Source organism: Manis javanica, chromosome 2 (genome assembly GCF_040802235.1).
Source record: "Manis javanica isolate MJ-LG chromosome 2, MJ_LKY, whole genome shotgun sequence".
In the NCBI taxonomy this organism is placed as follows: domain Eukaryota; kingdom Metazoa; phylum Chordata; class Mammalia; order Pholidota; family Manidae; genus Manis; species Manis javanica.
The window spans coordinates 106219200-106230765 of NC_133157.1; positions in this window are offsets into that span (position 1 = coordinate 106219200).

The window sequence follows — 11566 nt, forward strand, 5'->3', positions numbered from 1 at the left end:
TAGACAGTAAGATAGTAAAGAAGCTAATCTTGAACCTTTGGTAACCACAAACTTAAAGCCTGCAATGGCAATAAGTACATATCTTTCAATAATCACCCTAAATGTAAATGGACTGAATGCACCAATCAAAAGACACAGAGTAATAGAATGGATAAAAAAGCAAGACCCATATATATGCTGCTTACAAGAGACTCACCTCAAACCCAAAGACATGCACAGACTTAAAGTCAAGGGATGGAAAAAGATACTTCATGCAAACAACAGGGAGAAAAAAGCAGGTGTTGCAATACTAGTATCAGACAAAATAGACTTCAAAATAAAGAAAGTAACAAGAGATAAAGAAGGACACTACATAATGATAAAGGGCTCAGTCCAACAGGAGGATATAACCATTATAAATATATATGCATCCAATACAGGAGCACCAACATATGTGAAACAAATACTAACAGAATTAAAGGATGAAATAGAACGCAATGCATTCATTCTGGGAGACTTCAACACACCACTCACTCCAAAGGACAGATCCACCAGATAAAAAAATAAGTAAAGACACAGAGGCACTGAACAACACACTAGAACAGATGGACCTAATAGACATCTACAGAACTCTACATCCAAAAGCAACAGGATACACATTCTTCTCAAGTGCACATGGTACATTCTCCAGAATAGACCACATACTAGGCCACAAAAAGAGCCTCAGTAAATTCCAAAAGATTGAAATCCTACCAACCAACTTTTCAGACCACAAAGGCATAAAACTAGAAATAAACTGTACAAAGAAAGCAAAAACGCTCACAAACACGTGGAGGTTTAACAACATGCTCCTAAATAATCAATGTGTCAATGACCAAATCAAAATGGAGATCCAGCAATATATGGAAACAAACGACAACAACAACACAAAGGCCCAACTACTGTGGGATACAGCAAAAGCAGTCAAAAGAGGAAAGTATATAGCAATCCAGGCATATTTAAAGAAGGAAGAACAATCCCAAATGAATGGTCTAATGTCACAATTATCGAAATTGGAAAAAGAAGAACAAATGAAGCCTAAAGTCAGCAGAAGGAGGGACATAATAAAGATAAGAGAAGAAATAAATAGAATTGAGAAGAATAAAACAATAGAAAAAATCAATGAAACCAGAAAATAAACAAAATAGATAAGACTCTAGCCAGACTTATTAAGAGGAAAAGAGAGTCAACACAAATCAACAGAATCAGAAACAAGAAAGGAAAAATCATGACGGACCCCACAGAAATACAAAGAATTATTAGAGAATACTATGAAAACCTATATGCTAACAAGCTGGGAAACCTAGGAGAAATGGACAACTTCCTAGAAAAATAGAACCTTCCAAGACTGACCCAGAAAGAAACAGAAAATCTAAACAGACCAATTACCAGCAATGAAATTGAAACGGTAATCAAAAAACTACCAAAGAACAAAGCCCCGGGCCAGATGGATTTACCTCGGAATTTTATCAGACCTACAGAGAAGACATAATACCCATACTCCTTAAAGTTTTCCAAAAAATAGAAGAGGAGGGAATACTCCCAAACTCATTCTATGAAGCCAACATCACCCTAATACCAAAACCAGGCAAAGACCCCACCAAAAAAGAAAACTACAGACCAATATCCCTGATGAACATAGATGCAAAAATACTCAACAAAATATTAGCAAACTGAATTCAAAAATATATCAAAAGGAACGTACACCATAACCAAGTGGGATTCATCCCAGGGATGCAAGGAGGGTACAACATTCGAAAATCCATCAACATCATCCACCACATCAACAAAAAGAAAGACAAAAACCACATGATCATCTCCACAGATGGTGAAAAAGCATTCGAGAAAATTCAACATCCATTCATGATAAAAACTCTCAACAAAATGGGTATAGAGGGCAAGTACCTCAACATAATAAAGGCCATATATGATAAACCCACAGCCAACATCATACTGAACAGCGAGAAGCTGAAAGCTTTTCCTCTGAGATCAGGAACAAGACAGGGATGGCCACTCTCCCCACTGTTATTCCACCTGGTACTGTAGGTCCTAGCCACAGCAATCAGACAAAACAAAGAAATACAAGGAATCCAAATTGGTAAAGAAGAAGTTAAACTGTCACTATTTGCAGATGACATGATATTGTACATAAAAAACCCTAAAGACTCCACTCCGAAACTACTAGAGCTAATATTGGAATTCAGCAAAGTTGCAGGATACAAAATTAACACACAGAAATCTGTGGCATTCCTATACACTAACAATAAACTAATAGAAAGAGAAATCAGGAAGACAATTCCATTCACAATAGCATCAAAAAGAATAAAATACCTAGGAATAAACCTAACCAAGGAAGTGAAAGACCTATACCCTGAGAACTATAAGACACTCTTAAGAGAACTTAAAGAGGTTACTAACAAATGGAAATTCTTCCCATGCTCTTGGCTAGGAAGAATTAATATCGTCAAAATGGCCATCCTGCCCAAAGCAATATACAGATTCGATGCAATCCGTATCAAATTACCAACAACATTCTTCAATGAACTTGAACAAATAGTTCAAAAATTCATATGGAAACACCAAAGACCCAAAATAGCAAAAGCAATCCTGAGAAGGAAGAATAAAGTGGGGGGGATCTCACTCCCCAACTTCAAGTTCTACTACAAAGCCACAGTAATTAAGACAATTTGGTACTGGCACAAGAACAGAGCCACAGACCAATGGAACAGAATAGAGACTCCAAACATTAACCCAAACATATATGGTCAACTAATATTCGATAAAGGAGCCATGGACATACAATGGGGAAATGACAGTCTCTTCAACAGATGGTGCTGGCAAAACTGGATAGCTACATGTAAGATAAGGAAACTGGATCACTGTCTAACCCCATACACAAAAGTAAATTCAAAATGGATCAAAGACTTGAATATAAGTCATGAAACCATAAAACTCTTAGAAAAAAACATAGGCAAAAATCTCTTAGACATAAATATGAGTGACCTCTTCTTGAACATATCTCCCCAGGCAAGGGAAACAAAAGCAAAATGAACAAATGAGACTATATCAAGCTGAAAAGCTTTTGTACAGCAAAGGACACCATCAATAGAACAAAAAGGTATCCTACAGTATGGAGAATATATTTGAAAATGACAGATCCGATAAAGGGTTGACATCCAAAATATATAAAGAGCTCACACACCTCAACAAACAAAAAGCAAATAATCCAATTAAAAAATAGGCAGAGGAGCTGAGTAGACAGTTCTCTAAAGAAGAAATTCAGATGGCCAACAGACACATGAAAAGATGCTCCACATCGCTTGTCATCAGAGAAATGCAAATTAAAACCACAATGAGATATCATCTCACACCAGTAAGGATGGCTACCATCCAAAAGACAAACAACAACAAATGTTGGCAAGGTTGTGAAGAAAGGGGAACCCTCCTACACTGCTGGTGGGAATGTAAATTAGTTCAACCATTATAGAAAGCAGTATGGAGGTTCCTCAAAATGCTCAAAATAGAAATACCATTTCACCCAGGAATTCCACTTCTAGGAATTTACCCTAAGAATGCAGCAGCCCAGTTTGAAAAAGACAGATGCACCCCTATGTTTATTGCTGCACTATTTACAATAGCCAAGATATGGAAGCAACCTAAATGTCCATCAGTAGATGAATGGATAAAGAAGATGTGGTACATATACAGAATGGAATATTACTCAGCCATAAGAAAAAAACAAATCCTACCATTCACAACAACATGGATGGAGCTAGAGGGTATTATGCTCAGTGAAATAAGCCAGGTGGAGAAAAGACAAGTACCAAATGATTTCACTCATATGTAGAGTATAGGAACAAAAGAAAACTGAAGGAAGAAAACAGCAGCAGAAGCACAGAACCCAAGAATGGACTAACAGTTACCAAAGGGAAAGGGACTGGGGAGGATGGGTGGGAAGGGAGGGATAAGGGTGGGAAGAAAAGAAAGGGGGCATTACGATTAGCATGTATAGTGTTGGGGGGTCACGGGGAGGGCTGTGCAACACAGAGAAGGCAAGTAGTGATTTTACAGCATCTTACTATGTTGAAGGACAGTGACTGTGAACTTGGTGACAAGTAGTGATTTTACAGCATCTTACTATGTTGATGGACAGTGACTGTGAACGGGGATGTGGGGGGGACTTGGTGAAGGGGGGAGCCTAGTAAACATAATGCCCTTCATGTAATTGTAGATTAATGATACCAAAATATTAAAAAATTAAAAAAAAGAAATATATATGAAATAAAAATGTTACTTGGTGGTAGGATTGAAAGGAAGGAAGGATGGAGGTTTCAAGGCTGACTACCAAATTTCTGATTTTAGCAGCTGGACAGTGGAGGTGCTATTTTCTGAGTTGGGAAAATCTAAAGATGGAGCAGATTGGGGAGGGTATGGTGAAGAGATCAAGAATACAATTTTAGATATCTTGTATTTATGACAATCTTGTGAGATCTAGTTGGAAATAGATGATTAGATAGATAGATAGATAGATAGATAGATAGATAGATAGATAGATAGATAGATAGATAGACAGGTGTTTGAGTCAGAAAAGAGATTTGGGCTAGAACTATAAATCTGGGTATTCATCAGTATGAATGAGATCACTTTGGGACAAATTACTGAGTAAGAAGACAATGAATGAGCTCTCAGTAACTCTACCATTTAGAAGTCAGATGGAAGAGAGGGAAGGAGCAAGTCGATCCTGAAAGAGTAAGCATCCTGAGAGGTCAGAAGAAAACAAAGAAACCTAGCACATTTTTAAAAGATCACCCTTTCCCTAAGATAGAGCTTTGACAATAGGAATGAAATTCTCAACATGCTGGCCAAGCCTTCCTCTCCACTGCTCTGAGGGTATAAGTCAATTACTGCATTGGCCCCTGCTTCTGTTGAAGCAGTACAAACTCTTATGTTGAAATCCTTTCATCTTTCTAGATAGGTTAATGCCATTGGCTAATGTCACAACATTAGCGTGTGATTTAATGTGCCTATTAATACAGCCCACATTAACACGGTTTGAAAACCGAAGTGCAGGAAACTTTGGAACAACTCAAGGAAATTTTTCAGCAGTTAAGAGGGCAATGCAGGTTGATATCATAATTAACTCTTAGGAGGGAAATCTAATTTCTCTCATTTCTAAGTTCTTGGTTACTCACAGAAGGTGATTTATTTATGAACACTGGTCACTCCATGTTGGAGACAAGCATAAGTAAGGGACAAAAAGAGCAAGATCATTTTCCTGGAGGTTTTGTTTCTTCCTGGCTGAGATGTGCTGTGGTTAAAAAAATAAGCAAGTTTGACTTGGACAGTAAGTTATGTGACCTTTGGGGAATCACTCAGTGTCCCTCAACTTTAGTCTCCTCATCTGTAAAACAGAGAAACTGAACTAGATTTTGTCCAACCTTCCTTCTAATGGTCCATTACTCTAAAACCATCACTTAAGCCAAGTTGACTTTTTTCAGTGTAGCTTAAGTGGAAGTTTTGATCTCCAAACTGATCAGAATACAGAAACAGCTTTAGTGGACCCAGAGCCAGTGATTTTCATCCATGCTCATCTGCCTGATCTGCCATTTGACATACTGGAAAGAATGTTAAGTGAAAACTGCCACTAGTTTTTAAATCTTTTAGATGAAACCTTTCTTAATAATAGTCACTTGAGGTTTTCAACCACAGAGTTGAACTCCTTTAAGGATTTTAAATAGATGGTCTCTCTAGGAAACTAGTACTAAAAGGAAAAAGGAAGGAAGGAAGGGAGAACAAAAGAGAGAGAAGGAGTGATGAGAGGAGAAAAATTAAAAAAGATATGGGATGTGGTGTTCTTTCAGCTAGAAAGAGGGGTTCTAATTATAGAACAACATTCTCCCTGACCATGCCACAGCCTGTATGACAGGTTTTCTGTGCCTTCAAAAGGTCTGATTCCTTTTAATAGTCATTGACCAGGGTGATATATAGAAGATAGGAAAGTTGTGGGCAGGAGCAACCACTGGAACCAGTTTCTTGTATATCTTTCCATATAATATTGTATGCATATGTGTATCTATAATATAAAAATAACCATATAAATATCTATAGGAGAACTACTCCAATTTGATAGATACACGGTTTTCTTCTGTCATAGTCTATGGGCATCAGAAGACTCTTGCCAAGAGAGGCATCATAGAACAGTGTAAGCTTTCATGTAATGAAGAGCGTTTCTATCATCTCATCATTCTTTATCAGCCACACACCATTAACACTGTGGATTCCATCAAGAAGGCAGTGGTTCTACTGACTTTCACTATGCCTATATGTTTATTCTGGTTGGAGAAGAGGCCCTGAATATGGGACCTTTTACTGTCCTTGGCCACATCTTGTTGAATTTTCCAGTCTGGATTCATTGCAACCATCTGAGATCTGCTTTCATCTTTGTAGTGTGGAGTCTGTGTTGGGTCTTCTGCTTCCTGTGTTGTGTGTTTTTCTTCTCCTTTATTGTCTTTTCCAACACTGGAGGGCTACATATTTAGGTTGCAGGCCATATTCAGAGAATCTCCCTTACCACAACACTGTTCATTTCCATCTCTCTGTGCAAACTGTGCAGCCCTTGCCTGAGTTCTCTTTCACCACATCTTGCTAAAAGCAACAAGGAGCGGTCAACCCACCAAAATGTCTAAGGTTTTCCAAACAGTTCCCCCAAGGGAGGAGATAAGCATGCAGTGCCTCTTCTATGACAGTACAAGTGACGATCTTACCAGACATTCTGTCATGGAACAACAAGGGTAAACAGCTTTCCAGCCTGCCCATGACTCCTATCATCTATATGCCACCCTGTTAATTGACTGAAAGGAATCAGACCTTTCTAAGGCACAGGAAACCTGTCAACTCTTACGTTTCATAGGATTCTGTTCCAGTGATATGGTCATTATATCACCTAAGTGGATATAAAAACCAGAGGTTGCTATTATATGCTCAAGGCCCTCTATTCACCAGTGGACTTAATCAAGACCAAGTTGACTACCCAATTCGAAGTTCCTTTTAAGCAAGGAAAGCAACAAAACAGAGGGACCCAGCAGCTGTCTACTTTCCTTTCTGTTCCCTGGTGTTTCTAAGGCCAATACTGAGGACAAATCTTAATCTTGTGCAATTCCCACACATGAGCTTGCTGTTTTGGACTAATGCAGGTTTCTTTTATCTTTATTGGCTTTGAGGAGACAGTCAAATTTTCTTCTGGAAAAGTTCTGTGGCTCTACATAGACAGCAGGCTTAGGCTTCAGGCCCTGAGCACCCAGGAGGCCACATGTGGTTTCATCTGGACAAATACTTGAAAACAAATTCTCTGGCTTCTCTTCAAAATGACTGAGACGACAGGCAGCTGCCACCCGTGTAGTAACATGATGTCCAGCACTAACAGGAGGTCCTTGGGGTCTGGGTGCAAAACAGTGAGAATGGTGAGTTAGGACGCAGATTATAACATTATCTTAGAATTTGGATCACCACCTTACTACAGCATTACGTGAATGTAGTTCTTCTGTAATGCATTCAAAGCTTTTGTAAAAAAAAAATCACTTTGACACACCCATCAGGGAATTAAAATATAGTATTAAAGCCTGAAAGACTGTTTCTTCTAAGTATATTTTAAAACATAAAAAATGAAGTGAAGAATGTGCCAAGATTCTAAGTGTTCAAAATTTCTAGTTACTTCAGTATGAGCGAAACAAGTTGATGACAATTGACTCTTGCACTTTTTAAAAATTAAATAAAATGGAAAATTCTCAAAGAGTAAGAATGCAAGCCAAGGGCCTAAACCAGAATAATCTTCTTTGTAACAGATGCATTATTCTATCATCATTTACTCTTATGTTTCTAGTATTATCTCATGGTTTAAACGTATTTTAAGTAGTTATCTGGCCTTGATTCATCATAGGGTATTTGGGGTTGTTTTTGAAAACTCAGGTGTTTTTCATGCAAATGGAATTAAATTATAGTGAATGTTTAGATTGATGTTTTAGTATTACAATCGTTTTAATGCACAGAGACTACTTTTCTTAAAATAGATTTTAAAACTCTTGTAAATTGTTAGATTCTTTTAATCAGAATTCATGTGTTCAACATAGTTTATTCAAATAGTTAAGAGAAAACGAAATCTACAATTACTGTATTTGCTAACCAGTTATTTTCTGGGGGTCTTATGTAGTGTGGTTTTCACCAGCTGCCTCCATCTCACATACTGGACTTTTGTTTTTCTATTGCATGTTCTTAAAATCAGATTTTGCTTATTCATCCTTCTCACATCCCCATATCTCATTAAATCTAGGATGTCTTCAGAGTAAGATATATTGTTTTATGTACCACTTAAGAAAAAAATTCCCTAATAAACTGTTATGATGCTTCCTTATCACTTAGAATTTCTATCTTATACAAAAAGAGCTGTTTTCAACATAAGATGCAGATTTCTCCCCATCCAAAATAATAAGGTTAAGAAAAAGGTAGTTCTACAATATCTTTACATTCAGAACAAAGCTCATCTTTATCATTTTTCTATGCAGAATTTTCAATGTCCATAGTTTACTGCTTTTTTGTGTGCTATCAAGAGTGCTGGTGATATATTTCCACAGGAGGACTTCAGTATTGTTTCTGAGATTTTATCTCAAGCCACTGACTCCTCTTTAGCAAGTTTTGATGATATTGGTCTTTTCTCCAGTGACAACCTAATATTAAACTTTGCCACTCTGCTCTTCCCATACCTTCCTGTATACACCAAAGCTGGATGGATGAATAGTGGTATAAAGTTTTGTAAGACATTTTAAATACCTGTTAAACTCAACATATGTAGCCAACAATGTACAAAATTCAACTAAGTTCCAGTGACCCAGTTTGCTCGTGTGTATAGTAAAACATCCCAGCTGCTACTTGTTCGATAGTGACTATGTGGCCCATCAATTCCAAGGCAGCTTCATTTCAGAGATGTTCAAATGTGGAAAATGTGCATCTTAAGATAGATGAAATATGGTACAAGCCCTTCTACCACAATTTTCCATTGCTTCCTACATATTCCCTTGTCTTTTAAAACCTGGCTCAAATTCAGCTTGTTGTGGAAGTATCCATGATTATAATCCCACTTGACGTTTTGCATTGCTCACAGAACCCTCTGTGTCCACTTACACAGTGGTATGTCACATTTGCTCTCTTCTCCAGAATAACTTCTATAGACAAGGCTATAGGAATCCTCTTTGATACTGTTTAGCGTGGCTTTTAGCTAAGAGCTGAGGGGGTACCCTTCTAGATAATTAGAGCAGAATAAAAAAAATCAGTGGGCATCAAAGTGCCTACTTTGATGGTTTGTTTAACAAACTTATAGTTTGATCATTGAATATGCAAACGTTTTCCCTTACAGTAAGTTCTTACCCTCACTTCTACCATCCGCCTATTAAATCTGCAGTCTGTTGGATTTGACTCCCAACCAATGCTTAATTTATGTAGTTTAGATATTTGGGTGGAAATTTACTACAGTGATCACCCTTCCATCTAATGGGGGGAAAGTTCTGTTCCCATGGTAACTGTTTAGAACAGTGTATACTTACTGTACTAAAAATACATGACCTATCCTTACGGGAGTATGTATCATCTTGAAAGGAATGATTTTTTCCCCCCTTCAATAAACATTGACTTTTTTCCATTTCACCTGATTTTAGAATAAAATAAAACTTTGTTTGTAAGTATTGCTAAAGAAGAGCTTCAAGAAATGAGAGCCATGGAGGAGCCTGGCTCCTTGCAGCTGTCGTGGGAGAGCAGCACGGCCCTGTAGTCATTTCTGGGAACACACGACCGGTTCCTCCTCGGCTGTATTTCTCCCAGACTCTTTCTATTTTCCATGCATCATCATGTTTGCTGTGTTTGGGATGTTGCTATGCAGAATGATATAAAAGAGTGGGCTTTTTTTTCCCTTAAGGCAATTGAGCTTAGCAAATGCTACTTAAGAATGATGCCGTTTCTTAGAAATACTTTGGAATTCCTTGGGGAAATGATCTAAGAATATTCATGATAAGAATGGATAAATGTCAATAATGGCCTAAAATGTCATTCCACATGATAAAATTAATCGGTTCCAGGGGCTTTGTAACTGTTGACATCAGTTAAGCTGCAGTTTTGAAAGATGCTTTTATTTATACATTTGCAAACAAAAAGCCCTCCTCATCTTTTTCTTCATTAATTGGCCTCTAAGAATTTTTTCCCTTGAAAAAGTATATGTTACAATCTTATTAAAGCCGAGAAATACATACACCGAAACTACACCTTTAATATTTGTTAGAAAAGTTTGCATCATGGTCTCCTTTTCATTTTATCTTTCTTTTTGTTTACATGTGTGAATTTTTCTTTGGAGCTTACACACAGAAAGAGATCTCTGGATAATGTAGTTCTGTGATGGACACATAGAAGAGGAGTTATAAATCATGTTCATAATATCTTAAACCTGTTAACCCCCTCCTCAGCAAACATGACCTATAGACTCTAAAATGATGAGTCTTCATAACTAATGGAGTAGAATGGCCTTCCTTAAGAACTGGAACCATCTATCCTGCTACTTACAAAGAAGCCAAAATGGAAGGGCTGGGAGAGTAGAGAGTGAGTGATCACATGTGATTCCACTTTTGTGCCTCTGCAGGTAGCATGCCCCATGTACACGTCAACCCTAAGTAAGTTGCAGGATTCCTAGGTGATATTGTGGGTTTCTAAAGATCCAGCCTGTTCTCAGTCCAGGTGAAATGCTCCAGGCCTGAAATCCACCATCAAGTCTTATTGGGACCTATGCAATTAGACTATCCAGGTAGGTGGGGCAGGGGCAGGGTGCGGGGACCGCGGGGGGAGGGCAACTGAAGCAGCAAGAAGGTGCATAAAGGCAAAGGGGCAGCACAGGAGCCTGAGTATTACTAGGGAGCAACACTGCTCAAGGCAGGCCGCAGGGGCAGCGCTACAGGGAGAGCTTGGATGCCAGCATACGGGAAAGGACCATAGCAAGATGAGTGAGGAGGCTGATGAGCATGTGTGATAAGAAGTTGGTGAAGGACATGGAAGGCTTTACCTGCTTTCTGCGTTTGCCTTGCTGGCTCTGCAAGACATCAGATCTGCGCTATCTCAGACCTCACAGAAGGAGCACTTCAGGATGGCCAGGTGCTTGCTTTGTTGTCCTTGTTCATCAGCCCTGAAAAAGACTGTTTTCAGAATAAAAGGAAACAGAGTTCTTCTCCCTCTTGGGCTTGGAAAAAACCAAGGATCAGAAGGAAGAAGAAATATGGTAGTCCAAGGTCTTATTTGCAGATAGGTTTTTAAAAATGTACCAGGTAACAACATTTCCACCAGTGTTTTCCACTTTTGGTGTGTCCTAATGATGATATAGCTGATGATTAGAAATACCAGAAGCCTGGTTTATGGGAATCTTTAAAACCTTTTTAAAAAGAATTATGTGTTGCTTTACAACATTTTCTTCTGTCTTTAGGCTATGGTAAATTCTTTCAGTTTGGGGTGTGCTGAGGTATAA